The sequence below is a fragment of the Falco peregrinus genome, chromosome 17 (genome assembly GCF_023634155.1).
Source record: "Falco peregrinus isolate bFalPer1 chromosome 17, bFalPer1.pri, whole genome shotgun sequence".
Lineage (NCBI taxonomy): Eukaryota > Metazoa > Chordata > Aves > Falconiformes > Falconidae > Falco > Falco peregrinus.
The window spans coordinates 3,226,072-3,239,697 of record NC_073737.1 but is presented as its reverse complement, the minus strand read 5'-3'; the positions used below and the strand labels follow the sequence as shown (position 1 = coordinate 3,239,697).

At 42.2% G+C, this 13,626-nt stretch overlaps 1 protein-coding gene across 4 annotated transcripts in view; it reads right to left on the bottom strand.

The window, feature by feature from the left end:
- The window catches only part of CDCA2 (cell division cycle associated 2), a 110,716-nt gene that overhangs the window by 57,543 nt on the left and 39,547 nt on the right, over window positions 1-13,626 (bottom strand). Inside the window, exon 20 of one of the 4 annotated variants that reach the window (XM_055820150.1) lies at window positions 2,451-2,468. The exons of the other annotated variants lie outside the window; for them this stretch is intronic. The gene's annotated coding sequence lies outside the window, so the exon portion shown is untranslated. Of the gene's footprint in view, window positions 1-2,450; window positions 2,469-13,626 lie in introns of those variants that run through there. 4 annotated transcript variants of the gene reach the window in all.

The window sequence follows — 13,626 nt, the reverse complement described above, 5'->3', positions numbered from 1 at the left end:
GCTTAACGAAACCAGATTCCTCACTCCTTTCTGCATTCATGCATGCAGAAAAGAAAGAATGAAAAGAAAAACACGGAGGAATTACGGTTCCAAACTGTATAAAATGTAGAGAAGTTTGGGTTATTTTATTTAATTTTTTATTCACTCATTTTGCATCCTCCGCTTGGAAAGAGTTGGCTAAGTATGTCAGTTTCCTGCCTTAATTGGAGTCTCTGTCTACTGAGATCTACAGTAAGTAATAAATAGATTCTCACCTACCTACTTTCTGAAGCTATTCAAAGCCCACCTGGGCTACTGATGTTCTTGCTTACAATGGAGAATAGAGAAGGAGCTGAAGGATTTGACACTGCCTGAAACAGACACTTAATAAATAGTGTTCTCTTGAAATGATTAAAACCAGCTGGCCTCAGTGAAGCAGTGTAGAATTTAACTTGGGAGAATGAAATAAAGATAAAGTCAGAATAAATTCATCTTCTGCTTCCCAGCCTTGCTTTCCTCATCCTGCTCCCTCCCCCCCAAGGCAGCAAACCTGTTTTTCATAACTGCAAAGAGAAAGGGGGTGGGGGGGAAATCTGAGAATTCGTACTAAAAGAGATCAGCCAAATTTCAACTGTTCCAAAAAACATGAAAACCATTTGAAAATCTTCTGTGTGTCCAAGAGACTAGTAATTCCCAACTTTAGGCTGCTTAGGTTCAAAAATTGGGGGGGTGGGGGGGTGTAATTTAAACACAGGAACAAGATTTCCAGTGGTGAGCAATGATTTTCAGGGACCCAGACTGAAATACACTGAACCTCACCTGCCTTACTGATAACGGATTCCCTTTAAGATACATCAAACTGGACTGGATTCACCCACAGTGGAATTTGTCACTTTGGAAAAAAAATCTTTACCTCCTAGATTTTTCCATTAAAATAAAATCGTTCTTATTTTATTCCTAACAGAGTAACGGAGCATTTCAGAACCAGCGCACAAGGGAACCTCCATGCTCAAGTGCAGCCCAGCTGCCCTCGACAAGCAGTTTAAACCACGCGCAGCAACGGCGCGCAGCCCACTGAGCAGCTCGGAGCATCCCAGCCCAGTGGAAGTGCCGGGACAAACCAAGCGCGTAGAACACCATGAGCTAGCATGGAAGCTCACCAGCAGGACAGCTCCGGCCCCCACAGCCACGGAAAGGTTTAGAGGTTCTTCAATGACCACACGGCTGATGCTCTCCCGAGTCAAAGTGACACCCCTAAGCTTCCCACCCCCAGCCACGCTTGAGCAGCCAGCACCTGCTCAACAGATACTCTTTCTAGAGATGGAGTGAGCCGGTATGTAATGTAAACCCTGCTGCTCAACAGATACTCTTGGTACGTAACGTAAATGATGCTGCTCAACAGATACTCTTTCTAGAGATGGAGTGAGCCGGTATGTAATGTAAACCCTGCTGCTCAACAGATACTCTTCGTACGTAACGTAAACGATGCTGCTCAACAGATACTCTTTCTAGAGATGGAGTGAGCCAGTATGTAATGTAAACCCTGCTGCTCAACAGATACTCTTGGTACGTAACGTAAACGATGCTGCTCAACAGATACTCTTTCTAGAGATGGAGTGAGCCGGTACGTAACGTAAACCCTGCTGCTCAACAAATACTTTCCAGATGGAGTGACCTGGTACGTAACGTAAACAATGCTGCTCAACAGATACTCTCGGTACATAATGTAAACGCTGCTGCTCAACAGATATTCCTTCTAGAGATTAAGTGACCCCGTATGTAACGTAAACGCTGCTGCTCAACAGATACTCTTTCCAGATGGAGTGACCTGGTACGTAACGTAAACCCTGCTGCTCAGCAGATACTCCTTCTAGAGATGGACTGACCTGGTACGTAACGTAAACCCTGCTGGGAGACCAAGACTTCAGTGTTCTGCACGAGCTACCTTCTGTCGATAGTCACAAGCACGGACATGAACCGCAAACATTCCAGCTCCTGCTTGCCTGCCATCTTCTACCCCCCATACTCACCTCTTCAACGTACAACATCAGCCGCCCCACTAATGAAAAGCTGACCACAGCTGGACCTGAGGAAATCAGTGCAGGCAGCGCAACAAGAATAAACCAAACCTAAATGGTTTTTTTTTTTCCATGCAGGTTTACAGGAACCTTCTTAATCAGGAGCTAAACTGGTATTTCAGAGGTGATAGATCTATCTATCTATCAGATCTTGATATATAACCAGATATATATCAAGCAAAATCTGAGGAACACACCTAAAAGCTATTGAACAATTAAAGAAATTCACTGAGCTGCAGCCTGAAGGATTTTCTGTACGTGAAGTTTCTGTCCAAGACCAAGAGGCAGCAAGTTGTTTTTCAGCCAGAATAGAGAAAAAAAGAAAAACAATATTCTTACAAGTTGCAGTGCTCTAGAAGCTCATTTGTCATGCAACACATGATAACTGACTTGAAGAAATGCAGGCACTGGCTAAAAAAAAAGAAAAAAAAATCATTAATTTTTGAGCTTGTGTCCAGAGGTCATAAGCCTGAGGTTGAAAGGTAGTGGAAGAACATTAACACGCACAAACGGGGAGGGAAAGATTCTGATCTTACTCACAGCTATATAAAGCTGGAATAATTCCTCTGATAATTTAGCTATGTAATATACTTTACATGGATCTCTTTATGAAAGTTGTTTCAAAACAAATTTCAGAAGTTGCAGGCCTCAGCTAGGACTTCTGACAGCAACACCTTGAAAACGTCTCATTCACAGGACACTGGAATTTTTATTTTTATTTTTTTTCCCTGAAACACAAGTGAAAATTATGCACCTAAGCCTACAGCTGAAAGAAGCAGATCTGAAATAGAAATTCCTACTAGTTTGAGAGGGGGAAATGATTGTTTTCGTTATTTTTAAAGGAAGTTTCATTTGCAGTTAAGTCTATCTTAATTAACGTTGCAGTACATTAATAGGCTAGTAACAAACCCAAAACTGAGTTTTTGCAATGATTTTTGCATTGAAGTCTCCCTTTAAAAAAGACTTTAGTACCTGACCTGTTTGCAGCTGAGGTTTAAATTTTGACAAAATTGCTTCTTCTAAACAGAAGACACTTCCACCCAAAATTCCCTACCCCCCCCAACTGCAGTCAATGTGCAGCATAGTGTCCCGTTACTGCGAGAGTACCTTCCACTACATAACTCCTCTTTTTGTCTTAAAAAGGCATTTTGGTTTGAAAATCTGTGCTTCAACATTGCAGTCACGTAGGGACCTAAGTATCACTGATTTCCAGTACACTACAGTTTTCCAACAGACATCAAAATCAGCACTACCTGAAACTCTTTACTAGCATTCCTACCTATTTTACAAGCCTAGTCATTAGTCACTTTTTTACATGGAAAAGCTATGCTAGCATAAGCCAATGGATGGCTCTTAATAATTACACTAACGTAAATCTCCCCATGGAATCTGTTCTTCCCGTATGACTCTTTTATGGACCTTCCAGGAGTGTACACGCAAAGAAATTGCACCTGTCTAGTTGTAGCGGTAAAAATCTACTAAAGGAAAAGATTCATTTTTAATTAAGTCAAATCGTATAAATTTACTCGTGTGGAGAGGATAAGTATGAGAAAAGTACATCAATAACGTACTACCACATCCTCTTTTAAAGGAGATTGTAACATAAACCTGGAATGTCCATAGAAGTGGATTAGACAAGGAGTCCAGCAGTTTATTTGGAAATGCCTACAAAAAAGTGGAACCTAGACATCATTAAAAGACGTGTAAAAGTGGCGCTTAGGGACACGGTTTGGCAGTGCTGTGTTATTGGTTGGATTCGATGGTCTTAAAGGTCTTTTCCGACCTAAATGTCTCTATGATTTAAGATTTTGCATGTTATCAGTCAGCATTTCTGTACAGGAATGGAACTTTCCAGTTATTTCTCCTGTCCCCACTTTTCCCACTCACAAACTCCACGGTGAGGATGCTCAGCAACAGCAAGACAAACCAAACGGTGCCAATGCATGCTCAGAGCAAAAGCAGCGATTTAAGGGAAGACAGATCTTTAAGCCAGGCCAATGTGTTAGGGATAGCCTGATGCACCCCCACAAAAAAGCTGGAAAGCATTTCCACAATCTTAAGCAGCCCGATGAAACGATAAACCTATGGAATATCATTTATGGCTGCATTACACACTGCCCCACCGATCTTCCTTCCTCTGCCTATCCCAACCCTGCTTTTGCCCGGATAATGCTTTCCCAGGTATTCCAACATTATTTGTTTGATCCAAAGACAATAGTATATGGAAAAGAAAGAGCAGAGATTATCCCCTCTGTTTTTCACAGTCATAAACAGGAAGTTTTATAATCTGATGTATTATCCTACTTTGATAAGAGCAAGTATGTGCATTTTCCCCTTTTCTTTCTAGAAACACAAGTTTATCTGCCAGAATGCTGCATTTTATACAGCCTAATAAAAAGTTGGGGTTGTTTTCTTTTTTTAATACAAAGGTAAGATATTTTTCTGAAAATAAAGTGTCTCTTTAGCTACCCTGCCTGCTGTTTTTTGGCAAGCCCTGTGTGTGTCAGAATTACATGGTAAGCATGACTTAAAACCAGAAAACTCAGAAAACGGCACGTTCATTTGGACAAAGGGCCCCACTTAGCTCCTTTAGCCCTATCTCCCCCATTAAGCAGGGCTGTTATCTAAAAAGAACAAACCACCAATACTAATTTTTACTGCAACCATCAGGGTTTAGACTTCCAGTTGCATTCATTTTATTAGGAACTGGGTGATCAAATTCCTTGGTCAGCATGGGACATTCTGAAAGCAACATTTTCACTGAATTATAATGAGAATAAAAATCCCAGTTGGTGAAAGTAAAATACTTGTAAAGAACATGTCACCTCCTCAGCTGCAGTGGTTGGTCGAAACGGTCTTTAAAAGTTCGTTTCCGCAGCCCGTTAACAAAACGACACCTTCAGCACACGATTCACAGAAGTCTGTGTTGGTGCTCAAGTCTACAGTTCACCTTCTGCCAACCACCTGCTACAGTGGTTTCTTTTCACAAGAACTCTCTGATTATTAGGCTCGTTAGTCTAGGGGCAAATTTATGACCCAGGGCCTTCATTATGCACCCTTGTTCATCAAGTTTCAATTTTTAAAGCTAAAGAACTGAAGACTAGGATCAGGTCCTAAACATTTACTGTTTTTCATTTCATTTGAACGAAGCAATGCTCAGCTCTGGCAAAAATCTCTTTCTTCTATAGATTTTAAAGCAGCGTGTAGGACAGAGATCCTGTCCCTATGCCACAGACAGGGAAAAGGAGACAGTGCTGCGCAGCGACCCGTCCGAAGCCATAGAGGAATCTTGCATAAAAGAAGGAGTTGATCCTGACAGATCCACATTCTACTTCTCTCCACCGGCTCAGGCAGAATCCAACAGTGTTTAAAGTCTTTGGAATATCGTAAATACACAGCTGAAATGGTGGTGACACGGCATTAAGAACTAACCAAGCACTGAGAGATCGCATCCTTGTCCTGAAAAACAAAGTTCCAAACGAAAGGGGGAAACAGAGGCAGATAAAACAGGGGGTGGGGAGGGGGGGAGAACTGGTCAACAGGAGACAGGGAACAGAGATGAGCCCCCTCTATCCACTGCTTCAACAAAAGGAACCCAGTCTCGGGCCCACCTGACTCACTAAAGGGCAAGTCAAGAAGAAAGAAGGGGAAAAAAGCAACCTAGAAAAGTCTCTGAAACAACAGACAGTTCAACAAACCCCACCAAAGCTGCCTCTGAAGGAGAGCCATGAGAGAGCCCTCTGCAGCGCCGGTGCGAGCAGCAGAGCAGACCTCCCACGCCGGGCGCGTCGCAGCGCTGCCGCGCGCTCCGCAAGGCCATCAGGAGGTTGCAAATCACCCTGCCAGTGCCCAGCCCAACGGGAGTAAACCCCCCGACATGCCATTACCGGTATGAAATTAGAACACGAGCCGTGATTTATGGAGGCTGGATGATGCCATGTCGCTCACTCACTGTAAATCGATTAGGAGACAGCAAGGTCCTATTACAGAGATGTCATATTCATGCAGTATTTATTGCCTGATCTCACACGAGCACGCAGAGACCGTTAATTGGGATCAGCCTTCCCAGGGACAAGAAGCCCCCCGTGCAATGGAGTTACCACAGGCCCGGAATAGGGGGATGGGACACATGGAAGAGGTGCACACCGAGGTGGGACCTACAGACAGGAGGACTTGGGTAAGACAAAACACTTTAGATCATCGGTAATTAGCGACAAGGTTCTCATTGCCTTCAGTAGGCTTTGAATCAGGACGAGTGGGTAGATAGCTGGCAGTTCCCCAGAGCCAAAAACCTGAAATAGTCACTGTAAGGTGGATTCACAGCAGGGGTAGTACATCTCTGCTTGTGGGGAGAAGCATTTCAAACCCTCCCGCATTTCCCATGTGTTCTACCTATTTACCGACGTGCGCGAGGACCAAGACGAGCTGAGCCGCACAGGGCTTTTCATCTTCAAAGAATTTTGCAAACCCGCATGTCTTTGCCACTGCTACAGAAGGATAATTACCGTAAAGCAGACAGCATGGATTTGTTTAAGTGAGAGAAGATTCTCAGTCTAATTTTAGGGATTTGAACAGAAGGCGACACTCCAGCTGGGAGAAGATTTCCACCGAAAAGGATTTTTTAATGAAAACCAGAGGGTGAGGGGGGAGTTTCACAACATTATTTCCCTCCTTTTCCTAACCTGCTCAGTGAAATACACATGGGACACTCATTGGTAACAGCCATTATCACTGAGGGAACTGTGATGGTCCCTGCAAAGGCTGTCAGCAGCATCTGATCCAGAGACCTGCTGGAACAAATAGAGATCCCTTCCAAGGAGTTTACAAGGAATCTCCGTACAACGAGACAGAAGACACTTTGCAAGTTGTTTACATGAGTGGATGAACATGGTGGCCTCAAAGAAGGGGATTATTTGGGATACGGAACACGACCTTAGCACCTCAGCAGTTCCCTTCGTACCTGTGAGTAGCCCAGCACGGTGCAGCTGGGAGTTGCCGTTGCCTTAACCTGAGGTGAAAATAAAAGGTCCTCAGCCAGCTGAAATATGTATCCTTCCCCTCCTCCAAAGAAACAATACAAAGCAAATCTACCTGAGATTTCTGGCAGGGGTTTGGTTTTGTTTGGTTTTCTTTTTTTAAGGGAAGGCAGATATTTGGCAGGAATTTTCACTTCCGCAAAAATGCCATTTTCTGAGAAAAAGACTTAAAAAGCAGGGTGGTTTTAATCAACCTTTAGCTCTAATTCACCTACCCCACAAATAATGAGAAATTTCCTCCCTCTAAGGACAACAAAAAAGGCTAGGCAGGACATTTATTCATTTTAAATCACAAAAGTCAGATCTCTCTGGAACACACATTTAAACTACAAAAAGAAAAAAAAAAAAAGAAATCAGTGGTTTGCAAAATATTTCAAAACTCAGCATTACTCTTAGAATCGATCTTCTAGGAATAACTAGTAGGAAGTGCACAGAGGAAAGGCTGGGCAGAATTCTCCCCCTGCCTTTTATGCGTACTGCAGCAACACCCCCCACATGCGCTCTGTTCTCCCTCTCCTTGGAATGCACATTGAGAAGAAACGAGACAACGGACCTGGGGCTAATGTCCCCTGGTGCCCATCCAGCTCTGTTCCAACTCAAAAAAAAAAAAAAAGAAAGAAAAAAAAAAAAAAAGAAGAATTTGAGTTGCTCAAGAAACCCAAACGAGTATTTATAACTTCCTGACAGACTGGATTGTACGAAGCTTTCAGATGACTGTAAAGTCTGCCTTCCCTCCTTTCTCTCCCTCTCTCCTTCTAGACGATAAAACTTGTAACTCTTCAGGGACAGCCATTTCTCCCCCAGCTCCAGAATCAATGCCTGGTATCTGAAGACACTCCTCACTTCTAACACCACCTTGTTGTCAGCATCTCGAGCTGTCAAACCCCTCTCCCCCCCTCCCGTGGCCAGCTCAAGGCTCTGTTCCATCAGCGCGTGTTTCTCCAGCAGCCCTGATTTAGAAGATAAGGCAAGGCATGAGAGGAAAGCCTTCCAAGTGGTAGGTTTAAGTGATAGAATGAGCATGAATCCTGGCAAAAGCTATGGTGGGACTGCCAAGAAATTCTATATGATGCAGGTGCAAATAGTTTTTTTAATTCAGACTCATTAAAAGATGTATTTTGCAAAACGAATTAAATTAAAACATCTGGGAACTAGGAGAAAAGGGTTGAGAGGCAGAGGGCTATGCATGTGCCTACGTACACACATACAATTACTTTGTTTCCCGCGAAAAAGTGGGTTTGAAGGCCCCGGACTTCATCAGGATCCATAATTGTGGGAAAGTAACCTGAAGATGCCAAACAACAGGAAATTACCAGAAGAATCTGTCAGCACAATCAGCTGCTATTTTCATTGTTCTTTGGCAAATTTATACACAGTCGGGAACACCTGGGCTGGCACGCAGCCCGGGTTTGACTAATTGCCAGGGGAGAGGAGCAGTCATTTGTCTTCAGTGGGGTTTCCTACGCTCGCTCCTCAAAACATGTGGTTTCACTTTTCCCCTCTCTCTGCAGGAAATGGCAGGACAGTGAAACGCAGAATAAATGAGTTCGATTCCAAGAGGTTGCCTCCTCAGAGGCCACTCCAAAAATAACTGTCTTGTGAGAGGCTGTTAATAACCAAGATTCCATATACTGTCTTCAGCAAACAACATTTCAAAGGCACAGTGTTCCTTTTCTCCCCAGACCCTATGTACACTGAAAACATTGTGGGGGGAAGAAAAGGAAGGGAGGAAGGGAAGGAAGAACCTCGGCAGCTGAGAGCCCTGTATATTTTTGTGGGGAATTCACACTCTGCTCAAACTGCCTTGCAAAATCCACCGTGCTTCAAGGAAGTTGCTCGGATGCTCCTGCAGGGCTGAGCAAAACACTGCTGTGTTTTCCCAACATTATTCCGGGACGAGCAAGTAAGTATTTGTGAAACAGCTCTGTCAAACTCCGTGGGCATTTGCTGAGGCATCCCCCTTAATTCTGTGTTCAGGATGTCTCTCTCTCACGCCTCTCCACACTCGGAGAGCTTGGCATACCTGATCTCAGCGGGATTGCGACAATTTACAACAGACAATTGTTTCTTCCCAAGAAATTCAGGCCCAACACCAGTTCCCCGCACGGCGTTAGATCACACAAAGGAACAAGGGATATTCTAAGGTTTGTAAAAGCAAGGCCATAGCCTACACACGTTGCATTTCAAGGATCCGTTTCTAACTCTCTAACTATTTGAAACAGGTAGTTGGTGCATGTGTCTTATATTAAAAACCAAGTCCCTTTCCAAATGCAAGTTTTGAAACAGATTTTAAAGCTCTGTGACAGACAACAGAAGAGTCCCAGCAATCACCTGCATTATAGCTTTATCTCTGCCGAGACGTTGTTTTTGACATTGTAAGACTGCACTTTAAAAGATCACCCCTTTACAAGAACCACCTGTCTAAAGCGACAGCTTTTTCCTTTAACCTCAGAACATATTTTTAAGGTTAACATACCACTAAAAAAAAAATTGCCCCCTCCTCCCATTACCACTGATTCTTAGCAAATCCAGGCTACGATGTCCCCTCCGTGTAGCAAAAGCATGTTTTATGTATTTCTCTTTTACACCTGGGGTACTTTCTAATTTAAATTGCATAGTATTTTACCATTTTGGATGGTGTTATGTCACAGCAGCAGCATGTTTTATATTGAACTGTATATCCGCATTTGGTGTATTTTCACCTGCATCTTGTCCAAATCCTACAATGATTTAGCATCTTGGCACTCTGACAGCAAAGAATCACTCAAAAAAACCCCAACAACCCAACCCCAACCCCTAAAAAAACATTTAAAACATACAGCAGATGATCATTATGTTGGGTGAAGGAGCTAAGGGAACATTTGGGTTTCATTTGGTTTCAGTTGCAGACTCCTTAGCAGGGTAGAACTAAACTGTAATTCTAAACTGACCCACCTTTTCTTTCCTTTCCTCAACAAAAGGTGAAAAATGTGATGGAACATTTTACAATATGCAGCACATCGGTTATACTGCAGCACTGATAGAGTTCAGACTTGGCTTATTTTCCCTAGGACTGAGATGTTTTGACATGTTTATTTGTTTAATTTGTTTATTTTGACTAGCTCTGATTGTAATTGGCAGCAATGAGCAGAATTAACATTAGACAGTGTCTTAGACTTGTCGATTACAATAATGCAAAAGGCCTGTGAAGACAAATTCTCCAAAGAAGTGACAATAGCTGGAGTTTGGGGCAGCTGCATCGTGGCTTTGCTAACACACAGAGGACAAGTGACAAAACAGCACTGGAATGACACGCTTCCCACTGATTTCAAGGACACAGGATCGGACCCTTACACAGTTGAAAATACCTCTACTAAAATCATTACATTTCTTATTAGTTACTCAGAAAGCAACAATCTAACCGTTACTGATACAAGTGGAATATCCTCTAATTCATCAGAATCTCTGCATGAGTATTACAGCATATGCAATGTGCATTTACCTTTAGAGGCAAGGTCCGCTTGCCCTCGTTGGAGTGCAATTGATATTTTTTTTGCTATTGACAGTAAAGAAAGGGCTCATCATCTTTCAGAACCAGACCCTTCATTTGTTCTATGGAGTTGATTCCTGTCAGGCAATTAAGACTATCATTGCCTTCACTTTGCTAAGACCTTCATCAGCACTGTTACTTCCTTGGGCTAGAACCATGTCTTTTAGAGTACCAGACTTTCCTGGGTTTGTCTTGGGGTTTTTGTTCTTAATTGTAGTCACTGAAATGTAACAAGGAAGGAGGGAGGAATCCGTTCAAGACAGGCACTGTAAAGCATTTTTTTCAAGCCACAGTAATCCAAATGTTTTGCTTCAGTTTTAAACAGCATGTATTTAAACTGACAAAAACAAGAATATTTTCTGAGCTGCTGCATCCTTCACACAGGCTACTCTGCCATGATATTGCAGCCCATATGTTCCACAATATCACACTTCTCAGCGCTACCTAGGTAAATGATAATGCTAACAAATCCCCTTCTGTGCATGTAGACAATACAGCATGTGGGTGATAAATCTGGACCCAATTGACAGAGTTTACTTTCCATATCTTAAGGTGCTCTGCATAGGTGAAGACACCGTATCCCCTGTTTCCCCCCTGCTCGCTACCCCAAAACACTGTTTCAGGCCTCAAGTCATGGCCACATATTGGCATTAGAAGATATTCGAATCAAAACGCTGTCAGAACACTGCACTGCTACATCATCGAGCAACTAAAGTATTCCATGAACTACTGAACCTTAAACAACCATCCTTAACCTCTACCAGTTAAAGACCAAGACCAGATATTCAATCCAGACCTTTCCCATGATTCCAAATAAAACCGCACAGGCTCCAGCTGCAAAACCCAGATTCTAACACACATTTCCAAGAGCCTGACAGTTTTTTAATTCTGAGTCCAAACATCTTTACGGTGCAATAGGTATTCAGGCCAAATGGCAATTTCTTCCTTCTTCTCAGAAGGAACATTCAGATCTGAGGTCGTCAGAGATAAACTTATGATACTTCACCTGCAAATCCCAGAGAACTATAAAAGGGGAGGGAGGGAAAGGAAATAAACCCAGTTTTTCAAGACAAGTATCTGAGGCATAAAGGAAGAAGACATGATGTCAAGCGTAAGGAAGGGCCATAGAATTCAACTGTATGTTTCTTAGTGTTTATTAGTTTTTCTTTCCCTAGAAATAGACATGACCACCAGGCAAGCTTACTGAAGCCTTGTGGTAATACAAAACCTAGTGGTGAATATAAATACAAAGGACAACCACTAGCCAAGTAACCTGGATGTTTAAATACGAAGACGACAATCCATGTCCCCAAAATGTGGCAATTGCATGGACAAGATAAAGCACATGAAAGCTTTAAGCAAGTGGCCACATTACATCTGTGTTCTCCATATTAAACAGAGGTAGCTTTTCTGCAAAACCTCTCCGAGCAAAGCAAGTCATCTACATACTCCACTGCTAATTATCCAGGAAAAGCAAAGATGCTGCTTTACTCATATTTTCAACAAAATATTTTCGCAGTGTGCAGCATGTCACATTATTATGTGTGAGACCATATGTGTGGCAGTGCAGGGGGCCAAGTTAAGGTTCTCACGTTCACACCAAGTGCTACAGAGAGTTCCCCACACCGAGAGGGTTTGCTTGTGATACCTTTGCTCACTTGCTTTGTACTTTTTAATTATTTTAAAGTTATTTGAACATGTGTCCCCTCCACCAAGCCCTATTTTCAGTGTTGAGGTCTCTCCAGCAATTGTTTAAAACACCAACAACACCTGGAACTGCACTAAAGCAGAGCGCGTGGTTGTGCTCATTTTCGCTGACTTACTCTCGCAGTCAGTGCAATGGCAGTTGCAGCAGGAGGCAACAGACCAGAATACAACCAAAAAGTAGAATCAAAGCACGTTAGACTTAAAAACTAAACCCTGAAAAAATACCAAGAATTTCTTCTCATACTAACAGGACAAAAAAAATCAGGCCCTACTGAGGAAATGTCCTTCTTTTTTTCTTTTTCTTTTTTTTTTTCTCCCCAATGGAATGGTATTCATTTGGAGTAGAAGAAATAAAATGTAACTAATTCTTATCACAATTTTTGTCTATTTTTTGCGATATTCACATTTTTCTTGCAGAACTGTTTGCGCCTGATATGCCTGTTAGATTTTAGACACAAAATATACTTCACTGAAAAAAAGAGAAAAAAAACCAAAAAACTTTTTTGTATAAACCACCGACTTAAAAGGAATTTAATTAATGAGTAGCTCTCAGGGCAGTTTTTTTGCACTGGGGGCAGTTTCACCATAATAGTGAAATAGAATACTTTAATTATTAAGTCAATATTGCACCATTTGTGCTGCACTGGTACTATCACTGCATTTATCAACCACGAAAGGAGTTTCTCCTCTCTTGGAGCAGAATGCCTTCACGGAGTGCACAGATTACAAACACAGCCTGAATGCAGCAAGAAGAACTTGAGAGCCAAAACCGTTCTTAAACAAAACAGACAAAAAGCAACCCTCAAACTCTAACAAATAAACACACTGCAGAATTTGGAGACGAGTAGCGTGAAATAATTCATTCTGGAAAATTATTTGCCTAGCTCTGCTATTTGCCCAGCAGCACACTGTCAATGCTTACATAGTAAAGAAATCTAACTGGCTTTATACAAGATGGAAATCTTACTTTCTTGATGTCACAGAACATGTTGGGGTATAGTGGTTAATAGTGAATAGCGTCACAATGAAAAACTGTGGCAGGTAGGTTTCTTATTCAGTAATTATCACTAGTTCATATAACTGGAAGGTAAACTATATTAGAAAACAAGACAGGATTATACCCTCAATGTCATACCTAATGCACATTACTAGAACCCCAACAAAAGAACATGTAGATTTATGTTAAGATCATGCTCACTCAAAGTTAATGTAACTATACAGTTTCAGACTCTATAGTTACCACAAACCTAAGTACAAACACCGCACGGACAGTGTAACTGTGATGGTGGAACCCATC